Genomic DNA, 15164 nt, shown 5'->3' on the forward strand with positions numbered 1-15164 from the left:
TGGCCCATTTATTATTTGTGTTGTTACTGAGTTTTAACTCAACTCTATTGTATAGAGAATATATAATCACATAAATAAATTGAAAAATGTTTCCTAGTCTGCAGTGTGTCTTTTCATTCCATTAGCACTGTCTTTTGCAGAGCAAAAGTTTTAAATTCTCATAAAGTCCAATTTATCAGTTTATTATTTGAAGGGCTATGCTGTTTTGTGTCTTGTTTTAAAGCTCTTTGGCACACCTGTCACACAAATTTTTCGTTATTTTTAGTATAAGTTGTGCAGTATTTGGCAAAGATCTATTGTTCCACCACCATTTGAATTGCCTTTGCACCGTTATTAAAAATCACTGATCTGTGTTTGTGTGTCTCTCTTTTTGAGTCTGTTGTTATATTAGACAAGTGATAAAAGTGTCGCTCCCAGGGCCAACACTGTAGTGCTCACTGTAGCTTTATAATGTCTTGCGATTGTATAGTTGGAGTATTTAAACATTGTTCTTTTTCAGAATTGTCTTGGATATTCTAGTCTCTGTGCCTTTATTTGTACATCATTCCAATCTATGATTAAGGTATATCTCCCCACTTACCTAAGTCTTACTTTCATTTCATCAGTCTGTCTTGTAGCATGCAGCACAATGATCTGGCACATATTTTGTAAAATTCATATCTAATTATTTTTATCTTTGTGCTGGTGTCAGTGGTATTGTATTTTTAGTTTCAAACTCTGGTTGTTCGTTGCTGTTAACATGCTTTATTTTATATTTGACCTTGTGTTCTGTATAGGCAATAATGTTTTCTGCTATAGAGACAGTTTGAATTCCTTTTTTTTTAAAGATTGTATTTATTCACTTGACAGAGAGAAAGAGAGAGAGCACAAGCTGGGGGAAGGGGGGCTGAGGGAGAGAGAGAAGCAGACTCCCCAATGAACAGGGAACCGGATGCAATGCGGGGCTAGATTCCAGGATGCCAAGATCATTACCTGAACTGAAGGCAGACATTTGACTGAGCCACCCAGGTGCCCAAAGAGAGTCTGAATTATACTCCAGATATTTTTTGACTTATAAAATAGCTTAGAATTTAAAGCATGATGTTCAAAGGAAGACATCTTTGCCTTGTTCTTGAACTTAGGGGAAAAGCATTCATACTCTCACCATTAAGAATGTTGTGAGCTGGAGGATTTTTATATATGACCTTTATTCGGCTGTGTACATTGTCTTCAACTCCAAGTTTCTTCAGACATTTTATTAGAATTTGCTTTTGAAATTTGTTGAATGTTTTTTCTGAACCTATTGATGTGATCGTATGATTTTTTCCCTCTATATAGTCTGTCCCTGTGTTAAAATATATTGCTAGATTTTCAAATGTCAAACCAGTCTTTCATTTGTGGAATGAAACTCAACTTGTTTTTGATGTACTATCTTTATTATGTATAAGTAGATTGGATTTGTGAATATTTTGTTGAGGGTTTTGCATGTATGTTCATGAGAGTTATTGGTCTATACAAATATTGGTCTGTAATGTCATTGTCTGTTTTTACTATTGGGATAATGCTGGAATCATAATATGGGAAAAGAGGTGTTTTCTACTTTCTGGATGATACCATGTACAATTGGTATTTCTTTAAATGTTTGGTGGAATTTGCCAGTGAAACCATCTAGGCTTGGAGATTTCTGTTTTGGCAAGTTTTTCAACTACAAACTCAATTTCTTTAGTAAAGATGTAGGATTGTTTAGATTACCTATTTCATTTAGAGTGAGTTTTGGTAATTAGTAGCTGTAAAGGTATTCATCATACATTTTACGTAAATTATTACATTTTCAGACAGAGTTATTTATAACATTCCCTTATTTATTTAATTTATCTCTGGGCAGCAGTGATACTTTCTCTTCCACTGTTGATAGTGGCAATTTGTGTGTTATTTTTTTTCCCTTGGTCAGAATGGCTAGACGTTTACCAATTTTGTTGATCTTCTCAAAGAACAAACTTTTGATTTGCCTTTTTTTATTGTTTTCTTTTTTTTAAAGATTTTATTTATTTATTTGACAGAGAGAGAGAGAGCAAGAGAGGGAAAACAAGTGAGGGAGTGGGAGAGGGAGAAGCAGGCTCCCCGTGAGCAGGGAGCCCCGTGCGGGGCTGGGTCCCAGGACCCTGGGGTCATGACCTGAGCCAAAGGCAGACGCCTAATGACTGAGCCACCCAGGCACCCCTCTATTTTCTTTTATCAATTTAGTTTTCCTGCTAAAATCTTTGTTATTTCCTCCCTCCTCTTGTTTTGTATTTAATTTGCTCTTTCTCCATAATTTCTTAAAGTTAAAAATTAGTTTATGGCTTTAAAATTTTCTTCCTTTAGGGGTGCCTAAATGGCTCAGATGGTTGGGCATCTGCCTTCGGCTCAGGTCATGATCTCAGGGTCCTGAGATCAAGCCCCCCATCGGGCTCTCTGCTCAGCAGGGAGTCTGCTTCCTCCTCTCTCTCTCTCTGCCTCTCTGCCTACTTGTAATCTCTGTCTGTCAAATAAATAAATAAATAATCTTAAAAAAATAAAATTCTTTGTAAGTTTTGATTGGATGAGGGGTGCCTGGGTGGCTCAGTGGGTTAAGCCTCTGCCTTTGGCTCAGGTCATGATCTCAGGGTCCTGGAATCCAGCCCCGCATCGGGCTCTCTGCTCGGCGGAGAGCCTGCTTCTCCCTCTCTCTCTGCCTGCCTCTTTGCCTATTTGTGATCTCTCTCTCTCTGTCAAATAAATAGAATCTTTTTTTTAAAAGTTTGCTTAGATGCATTCCATAAATTTTGATTTTTCATATTATAATTTTAATTCATTTCAATAATTTCTTTTACTTTAAGATTTCGGTGTACAGTATTTAATTTTAATGTATTCGAGGATTTTCTAGGTATGTTTTTGTTACTAATTTCTAGTTTAATTCCTTTGTGGGCCAAGAACACAATTCGTATGTTTTCTGCTTTTAAACACATTAAGGTTTATTTTGTGATTCAGAATATGGTCTCATTTGGTAAACATTCCATGTACACTTGAGAATTCTTCACAAGCTTTTTGTGATCAGTTCCTCATTTTTAAAGGGGTACTAAAAATAGTACCTGTGTATGACAGTTGTTTGCATTCTGCTATAAGTGAGAGATAACCTGAAAAATACTTGCTTAATAAGTAGGATTTTTTTTTTCACTCAGACAATCAAAGGATAGGGGTAGGAAAAAAAGGTTGGTATAAATGCTCAAAGAGGTCATCAAAAATTATTCTTAGATATCTTCCCATTCATAACAACTTCATTTAGAGCTTTTGTTACTTGTGACCATAAGATGCCCATTCTATCTCCAGGCATTATATTCTCACTCTAGGAGGAAAAATAAAGGATGAAAAAGCAGAATCAATCCAGAAATCCTGAATTTCCAGGGAACATGGGATGAGGGTAGTACACTTTTATTTGAAGGCAGACCAATATTTATTAAAACATATACTGGAGGGGCACCTGGACAGCTCAGTCTATTAAGCCTCCGAGTCTTGGTTTTGGCTCAGGTCCTGATCTCAGGGTGGTGAGACTGAGCCCCAGGTCAGGCTCCACACTCTGCTCTGAATCCACTTCGGATTCTTTCTCCCTCTCCCTCTGCCCCTCCGCTTGTGCTCTCAATCTCTGTCTCTCTCTCTCAAATAAATAACTAAATCTTTAAAATGTATAACTCTAAACCTTAGGGCAACAACTAACAAGTTTCTTTAAAAGGCATAGACAGTGAGCAAATAGAAAGGTAAAGTTGAATTAAAATGTTCAACTAATCCAGGTGAAGGCAGAAAGGTGGAGAAACAAAGAGAGAAGAAGTAGAAAACATTGAGATACAGATTTTAATCCAACCAAATCGGTAGCAATTTTAAATGTGAGTAGTCTAAACCCATCACTAGGAATTCAGAGAGTGTTAAATTGAATAAAAAAGCAAGATAGAACTAGATGCTGTCTTTGTGAACCCCACTTTATGTATAAAGATGTAGATCACCTACAAGTAAAAAAAAGATGAAGAAAGTTATATAGTGCATATACTAACGAAATGAAACTTGGATTAGGTCTGTTGATATCAAAGTAGAAATCAGGACGAGAAACACCATCACAGATAAAGAGAGACATTACATGGTGATAATGTGGCAAATGATTCAAGGAGATAAAACTTAACACTTTTTTTCACGATTATAGCCTTAAGAAGTAGAAGAGTTGAGGTTTAAACTAAAGCACTTTCATAATATATTTCCCAGGTATATTCAAAATTCTTCCTGGGCTTGCAACTTGGTTTCACTAAGTTATCTGTTAATTCCTGCGCCAATGTCACAATCGTGATTAAAATTGCTTTATGGTGCATTTTAATTCCTGTAAAGGTTAATTCCCTTGCTATTATTTTTTTAAACAATTTCTTGGTGTTTCTCATAAATACTTTTTCATATTAGCTTTAAAGAATATTCTGTTGAGTATGAACAAGTCTACACACATAAATTTCACCACTTAGATGAAATAAACCAATTCCTCCAAAAATGCAAATTACCACAACCTATTCAATATAAAGTAGATAGTCTGAATAGCCTTATAACTAGTAAAGAAATTGAGCTTGTAATTCTCATGGCTGCTCTGCTTTCAAGAGGCCTCAAATGAAGACATGTAAGAAATAAAATAGCCAGCTCAGAAAAGATGTTGATTAATAAGGTTGATGTCTTTTGAAACATTGTGGATTGAGAATGATCTGCACTGCGTGTTGATAGACTCATGTTAGTATTTGTGAGACAGTGTGTTGGGGCCCTGGGCTAAGTTCAGGAAAGTGAGGAAAACCAAATATCTATTCTATGAGGTTTTCTGTGATTGCTTGGTATACTTTATGTACATCATCTCATTTAAGGCTTCCCATAATCCAATGATGTAATTGGTATTATTATTTTCTCTATTTTATAATAATAAGTTCTTTTTTATGTTCAAATAGCCAACATGCAGTACATCATTAGTTTTTGATGTAGTGTTCAATGATTCATCAGTTGCATATGACACCCAGTGCTCACCACGATGCGTGCCCTCCTTAATACCCATCACCCAGTTACCCCATCTCCCACCCCCTCCCTTCTATAACCCTCAGTTTGTTTCCCAGAGTCCAGAGTCTCTCATGGTTTGTCTCCCTCTCTGATTTCTTCCCATTCAGTTTCCCCTCCCTTCCCCTGTGGTCCTCCACACTATTCCTTACGTTCCTCATATGAGTGAAACTATATGATAATTGTCTTCCTCTGATTGAATTACTTCGCTCAGCATAATCCCCACCAGTTCCATCCATGTCGATGCAAATGGTGGGTATTCATCCTTTCTGATGGAGGCATAATATTCCATTGTATATATCGACTATATCTCCTTTATCCATTCGTCTGTTGAAGGGCATCTTGGTCTTTTCCACAGTTTGGCGACTGTGGCCATTGCTGCTATGAACATTGGGGTACAGATGGCCCTTCTTTTCACTACATCTGTATCTTTAGGGTAAATACCCAGTAGTGCAATTGCAGGGTCATAGGGAAGCTCTATTTGTAATTTCTAAAGGAATCTCCACACTGTTCTCCAAAGTGGCTGCACCAACTTGTATTCCCACCAGCAGTGTAAGAGGGTTCCCCTTTCTCCACATCCTCTCCAATACTTGTTGTTTACTGTGCTGTTGATTTTGGCCATTCTAACTGGTGTAAGGTGGTATCTCATTGTGGTTTTGAATTGGATTTCACTGATGGCCAATGATGATGAACATTTTTTCATGAATTACAGCAAATTCTTATATGGTGCTTATCATTTATGAAGTGTTATTCTAAACCTTTACATAGATGCATTAATCCTGTCAGCAGTCCCGGGAGATTAGCACTATTTATATCCCCCTTCTTTTTTTAAGGCATCCGAGATACAGAGAATCGTACACTATACCTCGGGTTATCTAGCTATTGAGTAGAAGCATCCGGAAATTTTTTTCTTAACCAGTCTACTCTGCTACATTAGGAAGTATAAATAATTTTCCCCAGCCAAGGTCAGTAATTTGGAAAGACGGGTTACAAATCCAGCTGTGTCTGACTCCAAAACCTGTGTTTTCTCCACTCTCCCCATGAGCAGAAGCAAGAAGGGCTAAAGGTCTGGAATGATCTTGTGCTGTAGACACTTGTAAGTAATCATAGTTTTTCATTTTGTACATATTTTCACAAGAGCTATGACAGGCATAGGGCTCTATGACTGTTTAAATCTGCCATTAACAAATAAATTAATAGCTCATAGGAAAGTTGTGGTCTCAACAGTGAGCTTCCCATTTGTGGTTGGGTGGATTTTTGTATTTTTTTTCTATTCAAAACCAGAAGTAAAGACAATAACAAAAATAAACAAGTGAGACTACATTACATTAGAAAGCTTCTGCAGTGCAAAGGAAACTATCACCAAAATGAAGTCAATTTACAGAATGAGCAAAAATATTCTCAAATCATATATTTCGTAAGGGGTTCGTATCCAAAATATATGAAAAGCTTACACAACTCACTAACAAAACACAATCTGATTTTAAAATGGGCAGAGGAACTGAATAGACACTTTTTCCAAAGAAGACATCCAAATAGCCAACAGGTACATTAGAAAGTGCTCGACATCAGGAAAATGCAAATCCAAACCACAATGAGATATCGCCTCACACCTGCTGTTTTGCTTTGATCAAAAAGCAAAGAGATAATAAGCCCTGATGAGGACGTGGAGGAAAAGGAATCCCAGTTCACTGTTGGAATTGGCGCAGCCACTATGGACTCACTAGGGAGTTTTCTCAAAGAGTAAAAATAGAACTACCATAGGACCCAGCAATCCCATTTCTGGGTATATGTGCAAAGGGAATGAAAACAGCTGGAAAAGCTAGCTACACTGCCACGTTCTTTGCAGTATTATTCACAATAGCCCAGAGAGCGAATGCATAAAGAAGTTGTGGTACATGTGTATAATGGAGTTTTCCTCAGCCACGAGAGAGAAGGAAATTCTGCCATTTGTGACATCGATGGACCTCAGAGGTGAGTGAAGGAAGCCAGACAGAGAAAGATAAATACTTTGTGGTATCACTTATATGTGGAATCTTTATTTTTTTAAAAGATTTTATTTATTTATCTGAGAGAGATGGAAAGAGAGATATCACAAGCAGGGAAGAGGGAGAAGCAGGCTCCCCACTGAATAAGGAGCCCAATGCGGAACTCCATCCCAGGACCCTGGGATCATGACCTGAGCCGAAGGCAGAGGCTTTAACCCACTGAGCCACCAGGCGACCATATGTGGAATCTTTAAAAAAAAAAAAAAAAAAGAAGTCAAGCTGACAGAAACGAGAGTAGAAGAGTGGTTGCTGGTGGTGGGGCTGGAGGTGGAAATAGGGAAGGCCGGTAAAAGGGTATAAACTTTCAGATAAGAGATGAATCAAGTCTGAGGATCTAATGGAAAACATGGTGACTGTGGTTGATAAGAAACACTGTGTTATCTAATTGAAATTTGCTGAGACGATAAACTTAAACGGTCTCACCAAGAGAACAAAACAAAATTAGTATGTGAGGCGATGGACGTGTTAATTAACTAGATGGAGAGAATCCTTTTACAGTGTGTAGGTATATCGAATCACCATGATATATGTACATTTGAAATATCTTACGATTTTACATGTCAATTATGCCTCCATCACGCTGAAGAAATAGAAACAAAAGACTACTACTTTTGTAATTAAAATATTTAAATACTCCTCACCACAGAAATACTAGCTCTGTGTTACTAGTTAATGTAACTGCTAGCTGATGCTAGTAATAAAATTTCTTTTGTTCACATAAATTCCGATGGCGGTTGGCGGGGTCATTGTTCTCAGGCGACCCAGGGATCCAGGCTCCTTCCCTCTTTTGGCTTCATCCTTGGAACATAGATAGGGTCGCCATGTTTGCTGCTGAGTGGAAGAGAGCATGGAAGGAGCCCTGTGGCTTCTGCCTAATGACATATGGACTGGCGATGTAGTTTCACTCTGTGTCCAGGAAGGAGAGAAAGAGAAGATGTGGATGAACACTTGCAGTCTCTCCCCTAGGCTGACACAGTGGTAGGTACTCAATAAAAACCCACCATTACCATTTGTTATGAGACCAACTTCCTTTCCAACACAGGATCTTGTGGTTTCCAGAGGCTCCTGTAAGGGTCAGAAGGGAGCATTGACCCTTCTTCACTCACTAGCTTTTTTGTGCCCCGCCCTTCGCATTAACCGCTGTCATGTCAGTAGGCGGAGAATTTTCTCCTTCCTTTTGATGCGTGGTCAAAATCTTCACTTGTGAGTCTCTCTTCTCCACAGGTGCCCTTAGCCAAACTGAAAACCAGGATTTTCCTGTGCGGAAGGTCCACAGACACAGAGGCGGTGGGTGGATATATTATTTTTTTCTTTTTAGAGAGTTAGCGTGTCTACCAGGGAACCAATTTTTACTTCTAGGAGGATTCCCGGGTTTTAGGGATTCAGCTTCAGTAGATGTTTTTAGTATCTAGGTAAGCGGACTTATCTGGGTATCTGTTCCCTGTCCAGTTTCAAAAAGACATCCATTTAAAATTCTGCTTCAACTGTCAGAGTGGTTTTAAAGAAAACCCTAATTTCAGGGTTATAGCCTCCAAACCAGGAGGCTGCGTGTCAAGTCGGACTCTGCTCACCAGCCCACTCGGAAAACACTTTGAGTGTGTGTTCAGGAGGCCAGCGGGGAATGACTGGGCACTGGAACACCACGTCCAAAGTGAACTTTTAGTTCGAAGGGGCTGTTGCTATCACAGAGGTGCCAGGGTGAGGGACGGGAGGCATGGGGGCTTCTGCAAGGAACAGCAATGCTTTATAGCAGGGGAAGAACAGGCGATTCTAGGCTGTTCCACTGGGAGAAAAGCGTAGCCTTCAGAGGATGATTTAGCAGGGAGCTAGTGACCTGGTCAGGTTCCAGAGTTGGACAGGAGGGCACAGTGGGGAAAACCAAGGGACAGTACCGTCGTGTGGGAACGTGCTGGAACCGGACGGAAATAGAGTCAGCTCTCGAGGGGGACCCTGGGATTTGGAGAGGAGGAATCTACGTTGACGTCCAGTTTGATTTGCCTTGTCACCTTCCTTCTTAGGTGTGCCTTCAGTATCTTGGGACAGAGACCTTCTTTTTGTGGCCTGAGAGACATTCCAGAGAGCTGAGAAGAGAGATGAATGAACTAAGAGATGGAAGACGCCTCAGGCTGGGAGTGGGAACCATACGGCCACCAGATGAATTCAGACTAGAGGTCTAGTCCCAGCTCTGTCTCATGGACCTGGGGAAATCATCAAGTGCTATGAACCTTAGGCTCGTCATCTCTGAGGTAAATTGGGCGAGCCCCTTCTTGTAGGACTGCAGGAATGTGTGTGACGTGAGTCATACCAGCATATACCACATCCCTCCTGGGTAGAAACCCTAACGTATGATTTTTCAGGCCTGACCCAGGCCATTTCAAAGGCATAACCTGGCAGGCCTCATGGGGAGAAGCTACCCTCCCCACATCAGACTCAGCCCTTCTCATAGGTGCATTCCTGGCCCCCTGCTTTCATTCTCAAGTGTCTTTATCTGAGGCCTTGGGCAGAGATCTCCTGGGCCTCTCCTGAGCCCTCCTTAAGGGGGGAGGGAGGAGGAAACCTTGAAGACACTTTTCCCACCTACCTTAGCCACTCCCCCTTGCCTTCCTCTGACTTCAGGGTGCATACGACTGCCCTGAGCATTTGTTCTGGCTCTTTCGACAGTGAGGTGACCCCCATGTCCACGCTCGCCCACCTGACTCTTGGCTGGGGCACTGTTACTGGGAGAAAACGACATAGAAGGAATGTCGCTTCCTCCTGTTTTCGCTCTTGCTTATAGCAGCACCGGAAGCGATCGGGCTTAGCTCTGGTGTGTCTGGCTTGTGGCTTCAGTCAGCGGCTCTGACACCTGGCAGCTTAGCTCTTGGTCCCCCAGCGCCTGACAGATGACCCTTGCTTCTAATGTGACTTTGCCCCAGGGCCTTTCATCCTCTCCTCGGGAATTTGTTTTGTTATCAAATCTCCTTGAATTCACTCACGTCAAAGACCAGCTCCTTCCCTCCCCTCCAGCTGCACCTCCATCCAAAACACTATTTCCATTCGTTCCACCCCACCCCCCAAAACTAGTCCTTGCTTAGAGAGAGCTAATATCCACTTACAGTAACCTGGGCCTAATGGCATTTTAATGGAGCAGGTCTAGCTTGAATAGACCAGGGAAAGGGCACCTGGGTGGCTCAGTCATGAAGCATCGGCCTTCGGCACAGGTCATGATCTCAGGGTCCTGAGATCGAGCCCCACATCGGGCTCCCGGCTCAGCGGGGAGGATGCTTCTCCCTCTCCCACTCCCCCGATTGTGTTCCTGCTCTCGCTTTCTCTCTCTGTGTCAAATAAATAAATAAAATCTTAAAAAAAAAAAAAAAACAGACCAAGGAAAAGATGCCTTCCTAGTGGCTTCTTGGCATCACTTCAAGGAGTATCACCCTATTTCTCAAGAAATCCTCGTAGAACATCTGGTTCGTTCATGGCGTTCAACTACACCGGGTTTTCTAAAGAACTCAGAACACATTCCATACCTGCCTTAGGTGGAGTTATTTCTCTCTGATTTATCTCTGATTGAAAAGTAACTGCTAAGGACAGTTTTCTGTTCCAGACCTTTCTCTGAACTGTAAGTCATGCCTTTTGAGAGCTGGGTCCCAGCAGAACTTAAAATTCACTCCCACAGAAGTACACTTTCCCCAGATGCCCCAGATGGCGTCGGCTCAGGGCACTTATGCATGGGTGCTCTCAACTGGGGCCCTACTGCCTCGCTCCTTTTGACCCTGTTTGGAAACTCTTAGGGGACATCTTATCTTCCCGATAGGATTGCTGCTCTGAATCTCCATCATTCTATTCGTGGGGGTGTGTCCTGCTGATCCCAGGATCTCCCTTACACAGAGCCTTCCAAAGAGCAAGCATTCAATTCTTGTTTGGCAGACAAACGAGCCAGTGAGAGAGTTCATTTAAGATTTACTTTCTCCTGCATTCTTGAATAAGCCAAGCAGACCTGGTATGAATCACTTAATTTTACATGACAGACTAAAAGGGGAGTGAATCCAAGAGGTAGCCATCCTTTATGATTTTTCCTCTACTCTTTGAACCCCTGAATTTTATTTCTGGGCTTATTCACATTTCCAAGTGATGAGGGAGCAGGAGGCTGGCTGAGGACAAAGCAAAAGCTGGCACCTTGCACCCCCTCTCCACCCGCTCCCCTCCCCTCGGTACTATATGTGACATTCCTCAGGCACCCCTGACTGCCATAAATGAGAAACAAATAGTTAACTTGCAGAGATCACAATCCTGCAAGGCAGGAGTCTCCCTTGGTTTACAAATGTCCTTGAGATTTACAACAAAGAAGTTACCTTATCAATAGCCCAATTTCCAGAGGCACATAACTCAGTTCCCCAAGCCCTAACATCACCCTCCCCCCCATAAAAACTGAAGGAGGCTGAGGTAGAAGGATAAGTAAATAAAGTTAAATTGCTTCTAAACCTAAATCTCACTAACAAGGACGCTTGATAGCAGGAATGCGACATTCCACCAGGAGACTCCCAATTGTCTTTATGTCAGTGCCTCATTAGAGGGAAAACGGCCTTGGCTTGATAGTAACCAGGCCTTCAATATCCTGACAGTCGTCTTTACCCCGATAGCCCTTCTGAACACCCCCTTTGTCCTCACCTACCCAACTGCTGTGTATATAACCAGCCACTCCTCACATCCCCGGGGCACCAGCTCTTCCTGCCCACGGGCCCTGTCCCCGTGCTTTCATAAACCACCATTTTGCACCAAAGATGTCTCAAGAATTCTTTCTTGGTCATCGGCTCCGGACCTCACCCCACCGAACCTCGCCTAGGTTCTAGAACTTCATCACAAGGAAATTTCTATTCTAATGCCTTGTTATCTTGCTCCAGATCGCAAAAAAGATGGGAGGTTTCCTGATTTGTTTTGCAAAATATCAAAACTCATATTCTTAAACCTGATGAACAACTATGAATGTGTGACCACTGTCGTTCATTCAGCTAGATTCTGAAGCTAATTCAACTTTCTATTACAAGGAATGGTATGAGGGGCACCTGGCCTGCTTAGTCAGTAGAAATGCGACTCTTAATCTCAGGGCTGTGAGTTTAAGTCCCACACTGGATATAGGGATTTACATAAAAATGAAAACTTATTAAAAAAAGAGGGGGTGCCTAGGTGGCTCAGTAGGTTAAGCGTCTACCTTCAGCTCAGGTCATGATCTCAGGGTCCTGGGATCGAGTCCCATGTTGGGCTCCCTGCTCAGCAGGGCCCAGCTCTATGCTACTTGGACATTTGGCTGTTGTCTTCAAACGAAGAGTGAAGAATCTTCTTCAGACTTCGCTTACGGCAGAACAAGCTGCCGGATGGGACACTGGAACTTTCACTGGACATGGCAGTAGTACTGTCGGCGGCAGCAACTCTGGCCTGGGTTCTCTTTCTCATCTTGCAGAACTTCCTCATACTAGCATGGGAAGGAGGTGGGATCAGTGCCATTGACCTTGGCCGAAAACTGTAGGACTTCCATCTTGCTGGTTTCCATGTGGGCCCTGGGACCCCCACAGGAACTCGCAGCGGGCAGGGTCACTGCCGGCCACCTGCTGGTACTCCAGGTACCCTTTCTACACCCAGACTTTGGTCAGGAGCTCCCGGGGCCCCCATAGATGACATGTTCCTCGCCAACATACACCCTCATGACCCCCCAGCGCTTCCCACACCACCTCCTCGGGGGCACGGTCGCCCTCCAGGAGCATCACCCCCAGGAGCACCACCAGGAGGCCGGTCTTGGGCGGGCCCTGCTCACCGCTCAGCATCCCATCGCATAGCAGTGGCTGGCGGGGTCTACTTCCTTCACATCAATGCCAAAGACACCCCCTGTGCACTCATAGGCTTTCTTGAAGATCACAGGGAAGTGGCCCTTGTGCTCTTTGGTGATACTCTTCAGCGTTTCTGCCTCTGTGATGGGCTCCTTTGTTATCTACTTGACACTCAGGAACCACCCTCGTGTGGCCACCTTTTTGTTACGTGCATCCCCGAGCAAAGATTCAGGTGCTGGTGGAGCCCCTTCTCTTGGCTTCTAGAACTCTCATCAGATTGACTCCATGGAGTGGCTGTGATGGCAGTGGGGGAGGAGCTGGCTCTCTGAGAACCGTGGGAAACACTTGGTTTTCCAGCAGCAGGCACCACGTCTGGGGGGGGGATCAAAGGAGAGAGAGGAGGCGGTTATGGCTTCTACCTCCTGAGACAGGAGACCCCGCACACAGGCCCCAGGGCTGTCTTGGGGCCTGAAGGTCTTCCTCAAGTTTGCAGCCCTCCCTCTTCCCGCCCAGAGGCATGATGACTTATACTGGGGGTAGCTTGCAGGAGGGGGGCAGTGGGGATCCCCAGATGTTGACGAGAGAGAGGGAAAGCTTCAGAGGCCTCAGCTGACAAACTCATCCACGACAGCTCAGGTAAAGGCAGCTTCCAGGTCTCCTTTCTAGCGGTGCTCATGGGCCTCACGGGGCTCCCGTTCTCCTGGGCGGCTCCTTTCCGAAGAACTGAAAGGGATCGAGATAGCTCCTCAGGAAGCAGCGGGCGCAGCCTGGGGTCAGGTCAGAAGCCTGAGGCTTCTAGGGCTGAGAGTAGGCCATGGACGGCCGGGCACTGTGGGTCCCGTCTTCCGGGGCCCTTGGTAGACATTCAGGGCATGCCCCTCACCTTGACACCTGGCACTGTGTCAGCCTTCAGTGATCAGCTGACCTGACAACATGGGCCTCAGACCAAGGCTTTTCCCTTCCCGTGCCTAGAGCTCCTAGAAGGAGAATTGAAGGGGCAGCTCAGGGTGTGACTACAGGCCCGGTCCTGGGTCCCCAGAGCTGGCGGGAGGGCTGGGGCCAGACTCTGAGGTCCCCACTGTTCTGGGGTAGACAGTTCTCTTGGTGCTCAGAGTCCTCATCTTTCTTCTGCCAGGGTCTGGGCCCCACCACTCTGCTGAACTCCTCTGACTTTGCCCTGAGGAAGAAGTGAGGGGCACCACATCGGGTATAATTGCCCAGGGTCTCCCGGGGCTAATAGCAGGGGCCTCCTTTATCTGTGGCGGGAGGGGCCCGTTATGTTACGAATATTTCCTCCCGGCGGGGCCTGCTCCATCCTCTACCTCAGCTGACCTGACTTTGCACCCTCAGACTGAAGGCCTCCCTCTCTGAGAGGCACTACCAGCTGCAGCCCCAAGGGGAAAGGGAGAGCTCACGACCGCTGGCCGCCTCTAATCAGGGTCTTCCAGGTATGAGAGCCGGGGCTGGGCTCATCTGTTCTGGGACAGGGGTACCTGCAGTCCTCCCTGGGGATGTTCAGCTTTATATCTGTATCCCACGCCCACCATGTCTTTTCCTCAGACCTCCCTGAGACGACTGAGACAGAGAGTGAAAAGATGCCACATCCAGCTACTTTTGCCTCAGGTCTCCCAGGCCTGGCAGCAGGAGAGGGCGGGTGGGGTGGGGAGGTATTCTCAGTCCTCTTCAGCGTAGTCACAACTACTCCTGACAGGACTTCGGACACCCGTATTCCGTCGACCCAAGAATTCTTCCCTCGGGCCATGGCCCCGGTCTTCCCAGGGCCGCCTCTGTCTGTAGTGGGAGCTTCCCTGCTTTTCCTCAGAGCCCTCACTTTGATACCTAGAGAATGACTGAGATACCCCAACTCAGAACTAGAGGGGTCCCCACAAAAATCTGCCCTGACCCCTGTTGTCAGTCCTGGAGATCCTGGCGGGGATCCTATTTCCTCCTGACAGGGCCTGGGACCCTCTCGTTCTGCTGGCCTAAGGCCGATCTCCTCTCCCTGAGCCCCAGCAGAGTCTGGGATCCCTCCCTTTGCTGACCCGAGTCCAGTCACCCCAGCTGAAGCCTCTTCTTGAGACTCCAGAGGTCGAAGTCAGGAAACACTAAATCCAAGGACCCCACCTAGGGCCTCCCTGGTGGTCGAAAGCAGGTCCACTGGGGCTGGGGTCCATTGGGCTGTGCGGTGGGAGGTCAGCTGAGCCTTCCTACAGGATCATCACTTTGCTGCCTGGAACTGCCCGAGCCC

The 15164-nt window shown here is 44.6% G+C and overlaps 1 pseudogene across 1 annotated transcript; it reads right to left on the minus strand.

The window, feature by feature from the left end:
• Positions 1-12564: 12564 nt before the first annotated feature.
• Positions 12565-13435, minus strand: LOC308337498 (putative MAGE domain-containing protein MAGEA13P; annotated as a pseudogene). Its single transcript has 2 exons — positions 13336-13435; positions 12565-13288 (listed from the first exon to the last, which is right to left on the minus strand). The product of its transcript is annotated as a putative MAGE domain-containing protein MAGEA13P (transcript).
• Between the last annotated feature and the right edge of the window lie 1729 nt (positions 13436-15164).

Source organism: Martes martes (assembly GCF_963455335.1).
Source record: "Martes martes genome assembly, chromosome: X".
Classification (NCBI taxonomy): domain Eukaryota; kingdom Metazoa; phylum Chordata; class Mammalia; order Carnivora; family Mustelidae; genus Martes; species Martes martes.